Here is a 19460-nt window from a genome sequence, read left to right as displayed (position 1 = left end):
TGACTTGTGATGATGGTGATTTAAGATCTTTGTATTATTTTAAGATTGAAAAATATTTCTTTTTTTTTACGATGTCTTCATCATTTCGTGCTTAATTTGATTGATGTAGTGAGTTTGTGATGACTTAACTTTTGTGATTAAGAATAATTGTCCCATATGATTTTTACATGAAATTTGTGATGAGTTAAAGTTTATTCCATGTGATTAATGCATTTCTTAACTTGACAAATATGCTTGTTGTTGAATGATAGTTATTTTGGAAAATTGAAAGTTATGTATACATGCAACTTTGGTTAATTTAAGAATTGGATGATTGTGAAATTTTTTTTTAAATTAAAATTTTTGTACGCATTGATATTTGTCAATCTCTGATTTGGTAAGCATGATAAGGTGAAATTTTTCATTGTTATTTTATTAATTTCCAATTTGGTGATTCTCATAAATTCATAATTTTCTAATTAGAGAATTCCTGTTCATAAATTTGTTATTTTGAGAAATTTCATATTTTGAATTTTCTAATGTGGAGGTTTCATAATTTTCAATGTTAGAAAATTATTTTATAAATTTCTAATTTGGAAGCTAATCATATTTGTAAATTTTTAATTTGGGAAGTTTCATGTTCCTAATTTAGAAACCGCATGAGTTACCAATTTAAAATTTTCATATTTCTAATTTTTTAACTTAGAGAATTTTTGCAAAATTTCATTATTACTGATTTGAAAAATATTTACATATGGGTTTATAATTAGTTTTACATCATGGGATTAGAAATTTTTTCATATTGATGAGACTATCGTTGTTCTTCTCACCGGAGTTAATAATAATCTTAGTTTTACCTTACTTGTGGGGCAAGTAGGGGATCGAACCCAAGAGAAAGAGGAATAGAGTTAAGCTAAGAAGATAAAATTCAAATTAACTAAAAGGAATTAAAACTGTTTTTCTTTGTATTTTTGAACTTATAAGAAGATGTAAAATGCTAGAAAATAAACTAAAGTAAATGAAATTAAAAGCAAGTAAACTTATGAATTAAAACACCATTGGAGGTGGATCTACCTAAAACATGTTAATGAGCAATTTCTAGTCTCTAGCCTTTTTATAACTCAATCATAAGGGCTTGGTGTTAGCTCCTTAGATCGGAAAGTTTTGCAATTAAAATGAAATAAAGGAACAAAAACAAAGTAGAATTTCTTGAGAACTTCTTACTACAAATTATCTAATTTAAGCATACTTTATCTTGATCTAATCTAAGCATAAAGTATCTATATTAAGAATAAAATGTGCAAGAAACTTAAAAGAGATTCAAAGCATTTTAAATAAAAGAAAGGCATAAAATTAGAAATAACACAAGAACTTGCTCTAGGCTTTTCCACTCTCCAATGGAGGGGAACTTAGCCTAATGTCATTGCAAGAGAGGGAAGACAAGAGATGAAAGAACTTTTTCTTCATTTCATGGAGAAAATTACAACTTCTTCTTCTTCTACTTCTTACAAGACTAGTTAACCAAAAGAAAATAACTAGAAAATGAAAATACAATAATAAGAGAATAGGCAAAGAGCCTTAGATTAAAGGAGTCTTGGATAAGAGAACCAAGATGGGATCCTTTCTCTAGAAATGAAGGCTCTATTTATAGAGAAAAATGTGTGTAGAAGAGTCTAAAAGTAGCCTCCACTTTTCTTTGCACAAAAAGACAAAAGAGGAGAATATGAGTTAAGGATTAGGGCATTCCAAAGGATTAGGGCATTCCAAAGTGTTAGGGCATTCCAAAGTGGGCCCAAATGCTGTTGCCTTGAGATTTTGATTCCAAATTGTTGATTTTCTGCACAAGAAACACACGTAATTAGATTTATCTAGTAAATGAATTTATTTATATATAATTAAGCCTAATTAACATGCAACGTGGCGGTTTGAGGCTTATCATGATTATTATTTTAATATAGATAAATAGGTACAAAAATCAAGATAAATATCCAGAAAATGTGCGTATAATTGAGTGTTCGGAGACACTCATCACATATATTCTCCTTTTTGTACGAAATTTGAGAAATCATGTGATATTTGAGAAAATACTAATCGTAAGAATCGTTTAGCAAATCCGATATAAATTATTGATGATTGGACCCTAGTTTGACTTTAGTTATTGTATTTTGACCATAGATTAATTTTGGATAGTAGTTGAGATCGATCATCTTGATCGAGCGGGTTCGGTGCCTAATACCTTCCAAAACTCGTAATTTGACCCCTTACCCATTTCTCTTATTCATGAATCGATCTAGATCCAGTTGGAGTTATTTTTTATTCTTAGACTTAAATTAGGTGGCAATTCGCATTTCTCAAAAAATCTTTAATTTACCAATTGGACTCTTCTTCACTATTAGTGAAAAATGATTGAAGCGATTTCAGTGGTGACTCCACTAGGGATTTTAAGGTCAAACTTGATTCGATCCAAGACTATCCTTAGGTTGACTATTCACTTGAGTCAACCCAATTGACTCAAAGACATTTTTATATTAGATTAGATTTTATTTATTCATCATTGGTATGTGATTAGATGTGATTGATTTTGATAAATGTTTATGGCTTGTATGGTTGGATATTCGCGAAAACGTCACGGGGGCACTTTGTCCTTTATTACACACTTACGAGTATGCATACTTATATTTGCATCATGACATGTCTTTATAAATCCTATAGCCAGATCCAAGCTAGTCCGGTCATTTGGGACACGGGGGATGACAGTGAACGCTACAACTTCAGTACAGTACCTTTGGGTATATCAAATTGAAGTATCATGTACTATTTAACCGAGTGAAACTGGAATAATATATTGGTATTTTAGGCTGAAGTGACCTAAGCTTTGTCCTAACTTAATCTCAATCATATAGTGAGCTTAGAAACTTGAGCTTAAATGTGATCCTATTAGCCCATGACTCGAATCAATCATGAGTGTTCTCAGATTGCTTTATTTAATCTAACCAATAGGTAGAGGGTGGACCGGTCGAAATCGCTCAAATTGAAGCCGCAATGTCAGTCCGACCCAATAAAATCAACTTAATTGATAAACTATGCCAATCCATTAGGTTGAACCTAGTCTACATCGAACAAACCTATCGGTATAATTAAAAATGAATCTGATTGGATTACACCAAATTAGTTAGATCGATTGGTTCTTGGTCATAAGATACTCAATTCCTCCTAATGGATTGGAATAGTTCATAACTAATCAATTGGCCCATTTAGATCAAACATTTTCATAATTTTTTACAAAATCAAATGGACCAACTACTTACAAGAAAAGAATCGTCTAATTTAGCCCATTAGGTCGAATCAGTCTGAATAGAACCAACAACTTGATTGGGCACGAGAATTCATTCATAGAGCCAGTCAACGAGTTCCCATTATCTCATTTTGATCGATCTGAACAAATGAATTAAATCAATCACCTCACTTCGCCCATTCGATTATGGATCATTCTTTTAATTTCTCATTTCAATAAACTCAGTGATGATAAATGATGCATCTAGATTTAACAATGAAAGAAATATTTTATTTGGTAGAAATGGCTTTAAGACATTCTATATTATCCCATTTTGTGTCAAATTTTTCTAATACATCTCTACCCAGGTCATTCTTTCAACTCATTTAATGAGTCATCTAGTATAGTTTTTTTAGTCAAATCCTTTGCCCTTATTGATTGTGATCTTTAATTTATTTTTCGAAGGATCATCAGTTTAAAACATGGCTAATCTATGTCAAATCATGCAAGGTTTTGTGAATCAGATGAACTGTGCTCACCAATGATATCTGATTGTGACATGCCAAGACAACAAAGATAGTCATGGAAAAGATTCAATAATTAAAATCGATCCTTCGAAGAAAAATGAACTACTAAGCATGCGTAAGTACGACGGAACTTCTTGCCCAAGAACTGACCTATGTACATATGTCAAGGACATGCATCAAGAAGATTTAAAGGGTTAACAAATGGCACAATTATTTTGCACCACTCTCGAAGGACCTGCTCTTAAATGACTTATGTTGTTAATATAATCTTAGCTTCACACTTGGAAAGAAATTATGGAAAAGTTTATTAAGCATTTTAGTCTAAAGGTCGCTAAATCAAATCCAACACAATCTACAGTTAATGTTGCTAAGCAATGCAAACCTAGAAGAAAATTTGATAATCTCAGGATGACCTTGAGTATCGTCATGAAGATATTGATAAAGAAATGACTAATCTCTCTATTACAGTCTAAATTCGTACCCAATGCCCTTCAAAACAATGACGAAAGTCACCAATTTTGTAAATTTTATCAAGTTACAAGTCAGTACACCAACAGATGTATATTTCTTTACAACGCTATTCAAGACCTCATCAACGAAGGGAAAATAACCTTTAATTGAAATGTTGAGTCCTCTAGGTAAAACACTATCTTGTTATCCTAGTCTTTTCTTTATTTTTTTGTCTTGTCATGTCCAACATATGTAGTTAGTCTCCAAGTTGTGTCAGGATTCAAAGAGTAGTTCTTTTTACAAGAGTCTTTGTTCTGGTTTATCAGTCGAGTCCTGTTATTCCAATGAAATGAAAGAATCTTTCGATTATCATGTGCACAACAAATTTTCAAAATTTAAAAAGGAATTTGATCAAACATTGAATTTAGGGATAATTCTTGAGCAGTGCAAATCAAAACTATCCAATCCCCAGAAGAATATGAGAATATAATAAACTTACTTAAAGAGTTCAGAGATGTTTTCACATGATCTTATGAAGATATGCTAAGTGTAAACACTAATATTTTTCAACAATGAATCTTTTGTCCAATAATATTTTAAGTTTAGAAAGGAATTTCACCTCTGGGCACGACATATATCCCTAGAATCGAAGGTTACTCTGATAGTTCAAAGACACATCGTACCTCGAGGGGGTCATGATCAAGAAATAGGAAATTCAAAACATGAATTGCACTTAGAAGAATTGAATGTCAACAATGAGTTCAAATACTCAAAATTAATCCAACAAATTGGATCAAGGACTTCAAGACATGGAATCTATCATCTTACATGCTAAGCACAATGTTCAAAACCTATCATCCCAGGTATCACGGAAATAAACTTTACACAATGGATGCCAAAGCGAATAATATCAAGGAAAACAAGGGGCAAAGATTTTTCTTTAAAAAAATAATTCTCCCTCTAAGAGCCAGAATTGAATATCAACACTATAAATGAAGGCCAAAACAAATACTCAATGTTGAAAAGGAAACTACTCATCCAAAAATGTAAAGTTCCACAAAAGAAAGTTTGAGCCCAACTGGGACAGACCATTCACCATCAAAGAGACCTAACAAGGCAAAGTGATTAACCAACCCTGACCAGATTATGCGATACATTATTTAAGAAGGCCTTTTTTTGGCTAATGCATTTTTTCGATCTTACCTTTTTCAAAAATTTCCTTTGCTAGCCCCTTATATCCTACAGGGAAAGATAGCCATTTTTTTCTTAAACCACACCAACCAACCTAGGGGAGGATAGTTTAGACTGCGTTCAAACATGATCCCAAAACTAAATTCGGGTACGTAGGCAACTTGAGAAATTACTTCAAGCCTGGTCTAAAAAAAATATTCTACAAAAATGTAAAAATCTATACTCGTCAAAATGAACACAAAGAAAAAATGAATAAAGACGGAAGTGTTTTTTAAAGCAAAATCTTTCATCCAAAGTGTAGAAGAGAAAAAGTAAGAATGCCAAATTAGGGGCATTTAGAAAAAATAAATTATTACTTCGAAATAGATAGCATGTCAGACTAGGGGCATTTTTTGAGATTTTGAACCCTATATCCTTTCTTTCTAAACCAGTCCTAAGCCTAAAAGTCCTTTTAGGTATCACGAAAAATGCTCAAGGAAAGTTCATGCTATTGCTAAGAAAAATTTGTCGAAAAAAAAAAGTAAAAGCCTGCTAGGTTAGAAATTCGTAAAGACGACTTAAGCAAAAGTCAAGGCAAAAAAAATCAAAAAATCGAAGCTCGTTAGGTTGAAAACCTAAAAAGGCGATCTAAGCAAAAAGAATAACATAAAAAAAAAGTTTGCGTAATCTGCTAAATTGAAAATTCAGAAGGGTGATCTAGGCAAAAGTTAAAACACTATCAAATAAGATTTCGTAAGTGCAATCTAAAAAGCTTCATTCACAGTCCGTATTGTAGTAAAAGGTTCAAACAAAGGACAATATCGAGGTCCAAACTGATAAAAACTTAGAAGACATCAAAATCATCTGTGACTTTCAAAGGAAGTTCATTTGACCAAATGATCTGAAAGGGAGAATGACAAATTAATTTCAAACCTCGAAAGAAAAATCTAAACTTTCAATGTTCATTAAATTTTGAGTTATTCAAAAAATGTTCATCTATTCAAAGTTGCACATATGATACTTTTAAGGATCTAAAAATTTTTAAGGATGTCATCACTCGAGTTAGACGTGTTCATCTATTTTTTGCAATCTTAAGATAGGGACAGTTTGTTTCAGAAAGAGTTTGCTTCATATCAACCGTAGAAGACCTTATTCATCTCAGTTGCAGAAATCCTTATTATGTTTGTAATGTTTTGGGTATTCAAGTTGTTGGACGAGAAAACTTGACCTAATAAAAATTGACCATCTCAATAAGTCTAGATATTTTTAAACCAGGTTTATCGAAATAAGAAAAACCTTGATATTCTTTAATTTGAAGAAGAAAGATAATGATCCAAGGTCGATTTCGAATATGTGTTAAAATTGAATAAGAGGCCAAATATGTCTTGAATAGAAGTTTCTAATGCTTTTGAACTTTCTTTTCAAGTGTTTATTCAAGTTCATGTTTGAGGATACAAGTATTTTCAAACTCGTTGGTAACTCAGACTTTTTTCGAAACATGTAAAATAAGATTCCTAGTCTCACACAAGTATTCCTAGCCTTCAAGTTTTATTCAAAAATTTTCAGATTCTTTTTAAGGATTTTCTATATAAAAAAAAGGTTCCTGTGGAGTAGGATTTTACTCCAATTTTTCTTAATTTTTTCTCAAACCCTTTATCAAATTATGCTCAATTATGTTTAAATTTTACGTATACATTGCTGAGATTTTTCTTAGATTTCATCCGAACCTACTGAGATTTGTTTTCAGATTTTGCCTAAACCCCACTGAGATTTTTCTCAGATTTTACTTAGACCCGTTGAGATTTTTCTTAAATTTTTCTCAGACCTACTAAGATTTTTTCTCAGATTTTGTTTAGACCCCGCTGAGAATTTTCTCAGACCCGATGAGATTTTTTTTCTTCAGATTTTGCTCAGACCCACTAAATTTTTTTCTCAAATTTTTCTTAGATTATGCTCAAACCTTATGCTTAGATTTTACTCAATTCCAGTCAATTGTTAATTATAATTTTCTCAAGTTTTGCTCAGAATCTATGTTAATTTTACATTGTTAAGTTTGTTATCCTCCTAACATAAATGCGTAGAATGTAGTTGCACCTTTTTAAAATCATCATTACACTGTTGTACACACGTGCACTCCCATTGTATTTGCATTTATCAAGGAGAGTTTTTCAAAATTCAAGGATTTGACAATTTGTAATCCAATGAGAGCTTACCCTCAAGAATTTAGACGCTTCGACAAATTGTCGAATCAAGCTACAAAATAAGCTGTCACTGGCTTTGGTATTCAGATGTGCATTATCTACCATAATAAATTGGTCATCTAGTTTGTTTCCACACTCTATCAAAGAGGGGCATCTATAGACACCCCATTTTGATATTTGCCTAATTGGACAATTCGTCACTTAATCACCGTTAATTCCAAATGATAAGCGCAAAGAACTCGAAGGCTTATGAGTATTGTCCTTTACTTTTTTCGTTTCTAGTCCTTTCATCTCTCTTACTCATTACGACTAAATATAAAAATTTATGCATGCTTAGGATTACTGCACCTGACACTAGATTTAGCAAGCACGTACGCTTAGGTTCACTACACATTTCGATAAGTTGGAGACCTTAGTACGCTAAGAAATGCAATCTTGAAACTTAGAAATAATTACGTTGGGACTGAAAAAAACATCATGCCAAAATTCGTAAAATCCAGCAAAAATCACCAAAATGACAAAAATACCTTTCATGAATTTCGAATTTTTGAAAAATCTCGAAAATACCTCTATTGCATTGAAAATATGATTTCGAATCTAACGGGACCTAAATCGATAAAAAAAGAAGAATTTAGAAAAATTTACAAAAATGATCGAAATGCCCCTCAATGTCCAACTTTGACTTAGAGACCTTGAAAGAAAAACATAAAAAATAAAAATCAAATTTGAATAAAAAATCCAATCTAATGAAAATAAAATTTAAATTAAAAATCAAACTCAAATTAAAAATCAAACAATTAAAATTTAATCAAGCAATCAAATTTAATCAAAATCAAATTGAAGTTCACATCAAAAATTACTCAACCAATTAAAAATTAAAAATCAATCAACCAATAAATTTAAAATTAAAATCCAATCAACCAATCAAAGCGAAATAAAAATCCAATCAGGCAATCAAATTAAAATCAAATTAAAATCAAATTTTGATCAACAGATCGATTTAAAATTTAATTACTAATTAAAATCTAATCGACAAACCCAAAAATTGATCAATAAAATAAGATAAAAATTAAAGCTAACCTATCAAATTAGAACTGCAAATTCAATCAATTATAGGAGGACCATTAAGGCAAGTAGCATGGGATCACCACTCTGATTCTTTTACTTAAGAAAGAAGAATGGAAAATGAAAGAAAAGAAGAAGGAAAAAACGTGTAAAAAGAAAAAAGAAAGAGATATAAAAAAATTTCCAAAAAAACCCAAAATAGAACAAAAAAATTCTATAAAATGTCTCTCTTTTCCAACGTTTGAGGGCTCTCTTCAAAAATGGTAATTACTGCAACAACCTCCAAAGTTCTCTCTCCATGCTACAATGACCAAAAGCTCTCCCTCCCTATTGATTTTCTCCTTATTCTCACCTTTTAAAGAGAAGGTATCTTTCTCACCACAGAGTTCTTCTCTCCACGTCTCACTCTTTCTCACGTAACTATTGCAACATCATCTCTCAGCTTTCATCTCCACAAACTTCTTGTAACACCCCGGATTTTCAACTCATATCTCGAGGAAATTAAATGGGGAGATTTGGAAGAAAATATCGAAGGAGAGACTTAGAGTAAAATACTCGGATCTTGTTATGATTAATTTCGAGGAAAATCAACTTCGCCATTAGATTTAAAAGGATCGAAATATATACATTAGCCTGTAAGCAAGTCCGAATTCGAATTCGGATAGAGAAGTTATAGAATCCTCGAATTTTGTGTTAAGTGGGACTCAAAATAGTGGAATTTCGTTAGAGCGAGAATCGAAAAAATTTGATGACACCATTAGATCCGAATCGAAAAATTATTCGAAATGGTATATTCGTTTGTCATTTTCCGAGTCCGAATAGTTAAGTTACGATCGAAACTAGAAATAAGGGGAAATTACAAGTATGCCCCTCAGCTTTATTATAAAAAAGAATCTGATTTCTTTTATTTCATTCTTTCCTCTTCTTCTCTAAGAAAACCCCAAACGACAGCCACTTCTCCACCCTAGGGTTTCGACCCATTTCTGTCAAGTTTGTGCGCGAACGAAGCCGAGTTGAACCTCGACGAAGAAGGCAAAGTTGTCGGCCACGATGAGGGCTACAACTTCACCACCTTTGGTTGTTCGTTTTCTCCATCCTCCATCAAAATCAGCCGGGTAGCTCGAGTAAACCCCAACACATTCCATCTGAGGGCTTCATCGAGTTAGGAGCTAGGTCGATATTCATTGTAGAAGCGAGGAGAACGTCATTGTCGGATACCTTGCAAACCCTTGCTTATTTGGCATCCAAGTCAGCCCAACCTCGACTCTCGAGCCATCCAACCCTGATTGGTAGTGCTAGCTTGTATCCTTGGCGTCCACAACCAAGTAAGGGACTTCCAATTCTTATTGGTAGCTTTAGATTTATGAAATGTGCATTTAGGGTTTTGAAACAAAACTTATTGTTTGCATTTAAATCGTAGAAATTGGTGTTTGATTTCAAATTCATGGTAGAAGTAGGTATTTTGATTATACTTTATCGAATTTTGATAACAAAATCGTGGGTGGGTCGAATGGTTCGAAGAATGGAAGAAGAAATCGAAAAAGGGATCGAAAAACCCAAAAATCGCGAGTGAGGTTCAGGCTGTAGGTGGGAAGGGTCGGTGCCACCGGCACCTACCGAAGGCATTCCGTCGGTCCCACCGACAGAATGTTGCTTCTGCCACCGACGAAATCAAGAAACCGTAGAAAATTTTGTTCTGGCGGCAGGACCATCGGTCCCACCGACATCTGCCGATGACCAATCTGTCGGTTCCACCGACAGAATATTGATTCTGCCACTGACAGACACAGTTTTGACCAGAACAGTGTTCTGACTCTTGGCTTGACCTCCTCACACCTTATACACTATTTCTCACCCTTTATTTCATTAAAAACATTTAAGTAAATGTCCTCTTTACTTTCCATTTACTTTAAGTTCTTTAATGAAATTAAGGTTTTACCCCCCATTTCGGAATAATGGGATAGTTTTAAGATCCAAATCTCAAAGGATCGAAATCCAAATTTTGGTTTCAAGAACAAAACGTAATTTTTGACGTTTTCGACAAGTTTTCAAAATGTAATAACTTTCGCGTAACTTTGAATTAGATTACAAAAACTATATGGTGTCGAATCTCGTGAGCGAGACTTTCATTTCGAAAAATCCGTTTTCAATTCGAGAACTTTAAAAAATTGAGTTTCTGACACTTAACAAAATTTTCACCAGCTTTCTCTATTTTTAACAGCCTTGATCCCGAGCATCGCTGGGACTTTATTTTTTTTAATAAACTTTGATAGTTTTCAATGGAAAGACAAAAGAATGACTTTGAAAGATTGGAAATGAATGGTTGATTTGAAAAGATGAAAAGTGAGAATGTCGAGAGAATGGGAAAAGGGAATGAACGGTAAAATGTCAGAATCACGCCGAGGGGTGATGTCTGCATTTTACATCGTATGTTGTATGTAGTAGGTTGGTGAAAGGATATCCAGGTTATTAATGAAAGGGTTGCATGTTTATTTTCGATTATGTTAGTGCGTGCGCTGAGTACTGTTATTTATTTTAGGCCGGGTAGCCACAGTTGCATGGTAGGAACTGGATATCCATTCTCAACCCTGTTCTGTTAATTTCTCTTTTGTTTTAAATGAAAAACTATATATATACGTAGCTATTTTGTGAGCTGTTAAAGGGTTTGTGAATGCCTGAAGGGATAGTGCGTCACATCATCCGGAGGGGTACACTATCCTGGGATGTACGGTAGGGACCACCAAACTCATACGTGGTATGGGACGCGTATGAGAGTGGAGTCACAACTGGAATCCGGGTCCATTCTTTCTTATCTTTACCAGTGAACGTGTATTGTAAAGGTGGTCGTATACGAGTGGAGTGTCATTTGGGAATCACATGCACGCCTGATAGGCATAGACGAAGATGATTAGTCAGTGATCACTAACAATCTAGTAGTAGTCGAACGTTCTGACACATCGAAAAGAGACCCATTGCTTACGGTCACGTCAAACGGCCAGCCTGAGCCGGATAAATGGTTCCGCAAGCATGGTAGACACGACCAGCCACAAAATCAGGAACTACGATGTTATTGGGGAATATCATGTCCTGACTGGGAGCGATCCAGTCGTGAATTCCCAACTCTTTAATTCCAATACTCCACCACTTGTACTATGTATCTGTTGTTATATTTCGAATTACAAACTGAGAAGCATGTCTATTATTCTAATGTTGTCAACATTATTTGCATAAAATGGAAAATGTATAATGAGTATGGATGATTGATGTTATGTGTAATTTTTAAACTGTTTAGTTGTTCATCCCTGGCTATATGTACCAGTTGATCGTATTTTATCTTGTAAAACCTTGCATGTATTAAAATGTTCAGTATGCTTTATTCGATCATGCTTAGAAAGGGTTATTAGTAGGAATTGGCTGTGGACTTACTGGGTAACCATTGTTACTCACCCTTTCCTTCCTATTTTTTTTAGTTTCAACACTTGCAGCTGTCGAGGCAGGCACATAGAGGCAGTAATTGAGGAGTTCTGGTCGATCAGATCGACGATCAGATTTTATTGCCTGGTGAGCACTAGGGCCACATCCCTTAGTGTTGTCAGTTTCACCCAAGATGTATGTAGTTTTTGGATGGAGAGTTTAGGAATTTTGTTAGAGTGAGAGTGTTTTGGTAAGCCTGTATATTGATAAATCTTCCGCACTCTGATCTACTTACATGTTAGATGTAATTAGTCTTCCGCTGTTATTTTCCTGTATCTACATTTTTATACACAGGTTTTGTTATAGATTGGTTTATCAGGTTTGTGTTCCGTGAAACGCTGACATAAACAGAGGAGATCATGCTGAAATTTCGGAGTGCCACCTAGTACCTTGACGTTTGGCATTGGGATTTGTGTTAGCGTTTGGCGGGGCGCCACACTTCTACTGTCCAGCTCCCTCTTTCAACCCCTATCCCCACAGACCTCTTCTGTCTAGCTCCCTCTCTCGGCCCTCATCTGCCTCACGTTCTACCATTCTCTCTGTCAAGCTCCTTCTCTTTCAACCTCTCCATGTCTCTCAATCTCTGAACATTCTCTGTCTACTTCATCTCTCTCACATTCTTCTCAGCCTACTTCATTACTTCCTCTTACCATTACAGTACCTATAAGAACGTTGCTCTCTCTAACTTCATATCTCATTCTTCACCATTATAGTATCGATAAAAATGCCCTTTTCTCTACTTTCATCTCTCACATAGCCTTGCAAAACATACCTCTCTCTACCTTCATCTCCCTCACGTCTCAGCACAACACCCCGTTTCTCTAACCTCGTCTCTCACATATCTACAGCAGCAAGAGCCCAAGTCTCGCTTCATCTCTTTCTGTACCAATGACTCCAAAATAAACGTTCACAACCACAGCCAGAGCAACTAGCATTGGTGTCTTCGTTGTCTCTTTCTATAGTAGTAGTAATCAAGCAAATACTTATAAGCCTTTTGGGTTGTACTTGAAGGAATCAACTCGCTGCTATCTAGTCCTATAGGTAAATTTATTTTAGTTTAATTTTTTTATTCTATTCTTTCTCTCCTTATTCTTCATGGTAAATTCATTTTCTTCTCTATTTCCATGTGTTTCTATAGTTAAATCTATTCCTACATTAATGTTTCATCCTAATTTTTGGCATCATGATCGTCATAGAGTTTATCATAAAGGATGTTTTTTTATGCTTGCAATGCTATGTAATGTTTAATTGTGTTTCTTATAATTCACAATAGAGGAGATGCATCTTTTTTTATTTTTTGCATATTAAAAGGATTAGGAGATTTTTTTTCAACTAAACAATCATTATGTTTAAATTGCATTTATATGATTTGTGATGATAGAGATTCAAGCTCTTTGTATTATTTTAAGATTGAAAAATATTTCTATTTTTTTTTTGTGATGACTTCATCATTTTGTGCTTAATTTAATTTATGTAGTGAGTTTGTGATGACTTGACTTTTGTGATTCGGAATAATTGTCCCATATGATTTTTACAAGGAATTTGTGATGAGTTGAAGATTATTCCTTGTGATTAATGCATTTCTTAACTTGAGAAATATGAATTTTGTTGAATGATATTTATTTTGGAAAATTGAAAGTTATGTATACATGCCTGTTTGGTTAATTTAAGAATTGGATGGATATGAAATTTTTTTTAAATTAAAATTTTGTATAAATTGGTATTTGCCAATCTCTGATTTGGTAAGCATGATAATGTAAAATTTTTCATTATTATTTTGTTGATTTCTAATTTGGTGATTCTTATAAAATTCATAATTTTCTAATTGGGGAATGCCTATTCATAAATTTGCTATTTTTAAAATTTTCATATTTAGGGTTTTCTAATGTGGAGGTTTCATAATTTTCATTGTTAGAAAACTATTTTAAAATTTTCTAATTTTGGAACTTATCATATTTGTAAATTTCTAATTTACGAAGTTTCATGTTCCTAATTTAAAAACCTCATGAGTTATCAATTTAGAAATTTCATATTTCTAATTTTTTAATATAGAGAATTTTCGCAAACTTCCATTGTTACTGATTTGAAAAATATTTGCATGTGGATTTATAATTAGTTTTAGATCATGGGATATAGAAGGCTTTTTCATAAATTCTTCTTTTTATACAAAATTCGAGAAATCATGTGATATTTGGGAGAATATTATCTGTAAGATTCATTTAGCAAATTCGATATGGATTGACGATGATTGGACCCTAATTTGACTTTAGTCATTGTATGTTGACCATAGATTAGTTTTTTATCATAATAAAGAACGATCATCTTGATCAGCCAGGTTTGGTACCTAACACCTTCCAAACTCGTAATGTGATCTCTTACCCATTTTTTTATTCATGGATTGATCGAAATACAATTGGAGTTATTTTTAGTTCCTAGACTTAAAATAGGTGGCGACTCCCATTTATCAAAAAATCCCCAATTTATCAATAAGACTTTTCTTCATTATTTAATGAAAAAGTGTCGGGTTATTTCACCTCGTCTGAAATACAATATTCGGAATATCCGTCTCCCAAATTCTCAACTGGTGGTACCCAGATCAAAAATCAATCTTAAAGAATTACGTGGCATCCTATAGTTGGTCAAACAGATCATCAGTGTGCGGAAAGGGTACTTAGTTTTTTATGATCATTTGATTCAGTTTTCGGTAATCAGTACACAATCAAAGCAACCCATTTTTCTTCTTGATGAACACAATTGATGCTCCCCATGGTAAGAGCTTTGTCAGATAAACCCTAAGCTCGTAAGCTCATCACTCTATGCTTTCAACTCTTGATTTTTACCTAGGCCATTCCATATGGTATAATAGAAATAGGCTTCGTGCCTGGTGCCAAATCAATCAACAATTTTATCTCACAACACGGCAGCAAACCCAATAATTCTTTTAGAAAAAATATCTCTAAATTCCCTGACTACCTCTACCATATTCATTGATGTCTCTATCTTTGACACTCTCAGATTTTCCAATTGTTTGTATAGAGAATCATTTCTTCTTTATCTAGATCCTTGAACGTTAACCCTTGGGTATCTCGATCTCCTAAAAACAACCGATCTCATGAAGAAATCAACATGGGACATGGTTCTGTATTAACCAATCCATCCCCAAGATAATGTCGAAATCACAATAATTCTAGTATCATGAGATCAGTAATCATTTCCAGGTCTTCTATTCTAATTACACAATCTCGCATAATTTCTAGGTTATCTGACGGTCCCCCAACGGTGTAGATAATTTCATTACTCGCCCCGTGTCAAAAATTTCTAGCTCTAGTAAGACCTAAAAGAACCAGTATTGAATAGCACTTGAATCTGAATATTAAAATTTAAAATTGTACCTTCTAACACCTCATTTAAAATATGTACCTTCTCTTGGGTCATATGATATACCCTGTCATGGGGTTTATGAATTACCCTTATCTATGATTGTGAAAAAGGGCAATCTCTCTTGATATGTCTCACCTACCCACACGTGAAGCATGTCAACGATCCTGCCTATATAGGTCTCTGGGGAGTGGATGGTCGGTAAACTGGAGCTTGTGGTTTCTAAATCGACCTTATTGGTACCCTTGGCTCTCATGGCCTCAATAGAGCCCCAACTGCTCTATAGTTGTGACGCCCCCTGAAACACTAACACAAAACCCCATGTAGATCTCGAGGCGCTAGGTAGTATATCAAAATTTTAGAATGGTCTCATCTGTTTATGTTAACATTCCAAAGAGTTCAACTTATTCCACCTGATAAACAAAATCCATAATATTCTATATATAAATACAAAATATAATAATAACGGAAGCCTATATACATCTAATAACGTAAGGTAGATCAGAGTACAGAAGGATAAACAAAATATAGGATTATACAAACATTTTTTACTCTAACAAAAGTCCTAACGCTCAGTACAAGACCTATAATACTACCTGAACGAACTAACACAAGTAAGGGAGTATATCCCAGTACTGTGGCGCCCCTCCAAATGCTAAAAAAAATCCCCATGTCAGATCTCGAGGTACTAGGTGGCACCTCGAAATTTCGACATGATCTCCTCTGTTTATATTAGTTTTCAAAGGCGTTCAACCTACACCTAATAGACGACTAACATAATCCTACATATATACATACAAAATATAATAGTAGCGGAAGTCTATATACATCTAATAACGTATGATAGATCAGAGTGCGGAAGGATAACTAAAATACAAGATTATACAAACATCCTTCTCTAACAGAAGTCTTAACACTTAAGACAAAATTCATATTACTCCTGGATAAATCGACACCACTAGGGGGTATAGCCCCAATACTTACCAAGTGATGAACTCTGATTGTCTATCAGGCTTACCAGATGATCCTCAGTTATGCTTTATTCCTGTCTCGTCAAGCTCTAAATCTGAAACTAAAAAAAGTAGAAAAGAAAAGGGTGAGTAACAATGATTACCTAGTAGGGAAGCAAACAATTTATGTCAATAACCTCTCTTAACATGAACGAATAAACATATTGAATCATTTTAAAATATGTAAAGTTTTACAGAAGAAACTACGATTAACTGGTACATTATAGCCAGGGATAAGCAACTAAATTTTTTAAAACTCCTATTACATCAATCAACAGTACCCACTATAGCATTTTCTTTTTAAACAAATTTAATTGACCAAATGGAAACATTTTTATTTTTATACAAATCTAATTGACCAAATGGAAACATTAAACATGCATTTCATTTTATATATCAAAATAAAGCAACATTTACATAATACACAATGGTGAAGTAGTAGAATTAGAGAGTTGGGATTCACGACTGGATCGCTCCCAGTTAGAACATTGTGTTTCATAATAAAGTATTAGTTTCTGATTTTGTAGTTGGTCGCTGTTTACCACACTTGCGAAATCATTTATCTGGTTCAGTCTGACCATTTTATATGACCGTAAGCAATGGGTCTCTTTCTGATGTGTCAGAACGTTCGGCTACTATAGATTGTTAGTAATCACTGACTAATCATCTTCGTTTATGCTTACCAGGCATGCATGTGATTCCCAAATATACAAACCATTCGTACAAGACCACCTTTACATTACAAGTTCAGTGGTAAAGATAGAAATGAATAACCCGGATTCCAGTTGTGACTCCACTCTCATACGTGTCCCATACCACGTATGAGCTTGGTGGTCCCTACCGTACATCTTAGGATAGTACACCACTCCGAATGATATAACGCACTATCCCTTCAAGCATTCATATACTCTTTAACAACTTACAAAATAACTACATATATATATATTATTTTTATTTGAAAAAAAAGAGAAATTAACAATACAAGGTTGAGAATGGCTATCCAGTTTCCTACCATGCAACTGTGGCCATATGGTAAAAAATAAATAACGGAACAGAAAAGTAAACAACGCCTTGCGATAGAAGAAAGTAAATAAACATGCAACCAATAACATTATCCCTGGATATCAGTCTACCAACCTACACACAACACAACAATGTAAAATGCAGACATCACCCCTTGGGTATGACTTTGACATTTTACTTTTTCATACCCTTTTTCCCTTTTTTCGATTTTTACAATTTTCAATCTCTCAAATAAAATATCCACTTTCTGATATTTATCAACTCAATAAGAGTTCACTGAATATTAAATTATTTTTTCAACTATTAAATTCATTTTTTTTTCAATAACATTGAAAACATATAAAATTTTGATCAAAATGAGGTCCAAACAGTGCATAGGACCCAATTGACGGAAATGACCTTGTGAAATATCCTACTCACGTATAATTTGTTATATAATATAATAAAATATATCAAATATGCATGTTCTAACGTGAATTTGAAATAACCAATTGAATTCTATATTTTTGAAAACACATCACAAGGTTTTAATAAAATCTTAAATGAATTTTTTACAATCTACGATTACTAATAGAAATTGAGAGTTCTTTACAATCTCTGTGCGAGATGATTGAAGCGTTTGTGCGAAAATCGAGATGGTTGGCACAAAAATCGAGATGGCTCAAACTTCGAGACTACTAATTTTTGAATCTAACCTGATGGTTTCGAAGATCTCGATGTCCTCATTCTTTCTCCCTTCTACGATGGAATACGATTTGATCCCAAAACGAATGAAATTCGAGGTCAAAGCTTCGAAAATCCCTTTATAGAGAACGATACGGTGTGAAAAATAAAGTGAAACAAAAAGAAGTTTGGTGGGTTTTGTAGAGAACGAGGTTGCGTACGGTTCTCTCATCTACGTCAGAAGTCGACAATGAGCCGTTTACGAAGAATCTGAGTTGGAAAGTCGAAGGAAAAATAAAATTTTTTTAAAAAAAATCGTTGGCTGGTTTTAAGATATGTTGGGGATGTCGATGAATAAAAAAAAGTAAAAAAATTATTTATATAAATTTTGGGACAGAATCGATATTTTGCCTATTTTTTCGATCGACAATAACTTGACTATCTGGACTCCAAAAGTGACGAATGAATACTCTATTTTATCTTTTTTCGTTTCAGATCTAATGGTATAGCCAATTTTTATAAATTTTGTCTCTAACAAAATTTACATTTTTGGCCTGAGGTGACCCCTAAAATTGACGTCATGTTCATTTTTGACTATAATTCGACTTTCTATGTTCCAAAATGACAAATAAATAGTCCATGTTCAATAATTTTTCGTTACGAACCCAATGGTATGATCAAATCTTAAAAATTCCTGCTGTAGGAAAAAATCATTATTTTAGCCTGGTCCAACTCAATAATCGAAGATTTTATAATTTTTCTGTTCGGATTCTCTTTTGAACTTGCTTATAGGCTAAAATATGTTTTTTGATCATTTTGAATCCAATGGTGAAGTTAGATTCCATTAAAAATGATAAAAAAAAATATCCTAAAGTTTTACCCCTAAGTCCCACTTTAAAGATTTTCTCAAAATTCTATTATTTATTTTTCCTCTAGATACGAATAAAAAACTCGAGGTTTTACATTCCCCCCATTAATAAAAAATTTCAACCTTGAAATTAAAATCATACCTTATCAAGCTTTGTTGCTATTCCCTAACATGACATGTATAACTATCTTTTATTCTTAATCTCAAGTCAATCTCATTTATAACTCGTAACCTTATGTCATCTATATTGCATCACCCCAATACATTAATTAATTAATTATTCCAATTTAAACTTATGCTCTAATTAATCCATTATTTGTATAACCCTAAGATAACAATCAATTCACCTTATATCACTTCCCTACAAATGTCTATCAA

The sequence above is a fragment of the Akebia trifoliata genome, chromosome 14, assembly GCF_017979445.1.
Source record: "Akebia trifoliata isolate Shusen 1 chromosome 14, ASM1797944v1, whole genome shotgun sequence".
Classification (NCBI taxonomy): Eukaryota; Viridiplantae; Streptophyta; class Magnoliopsida; order Ranunculales; family Lardizabalaceae; genus Akebia; species Akebia trifoliata.
This window is presented reverse-complemented; position numbering follows the sequence as displayed.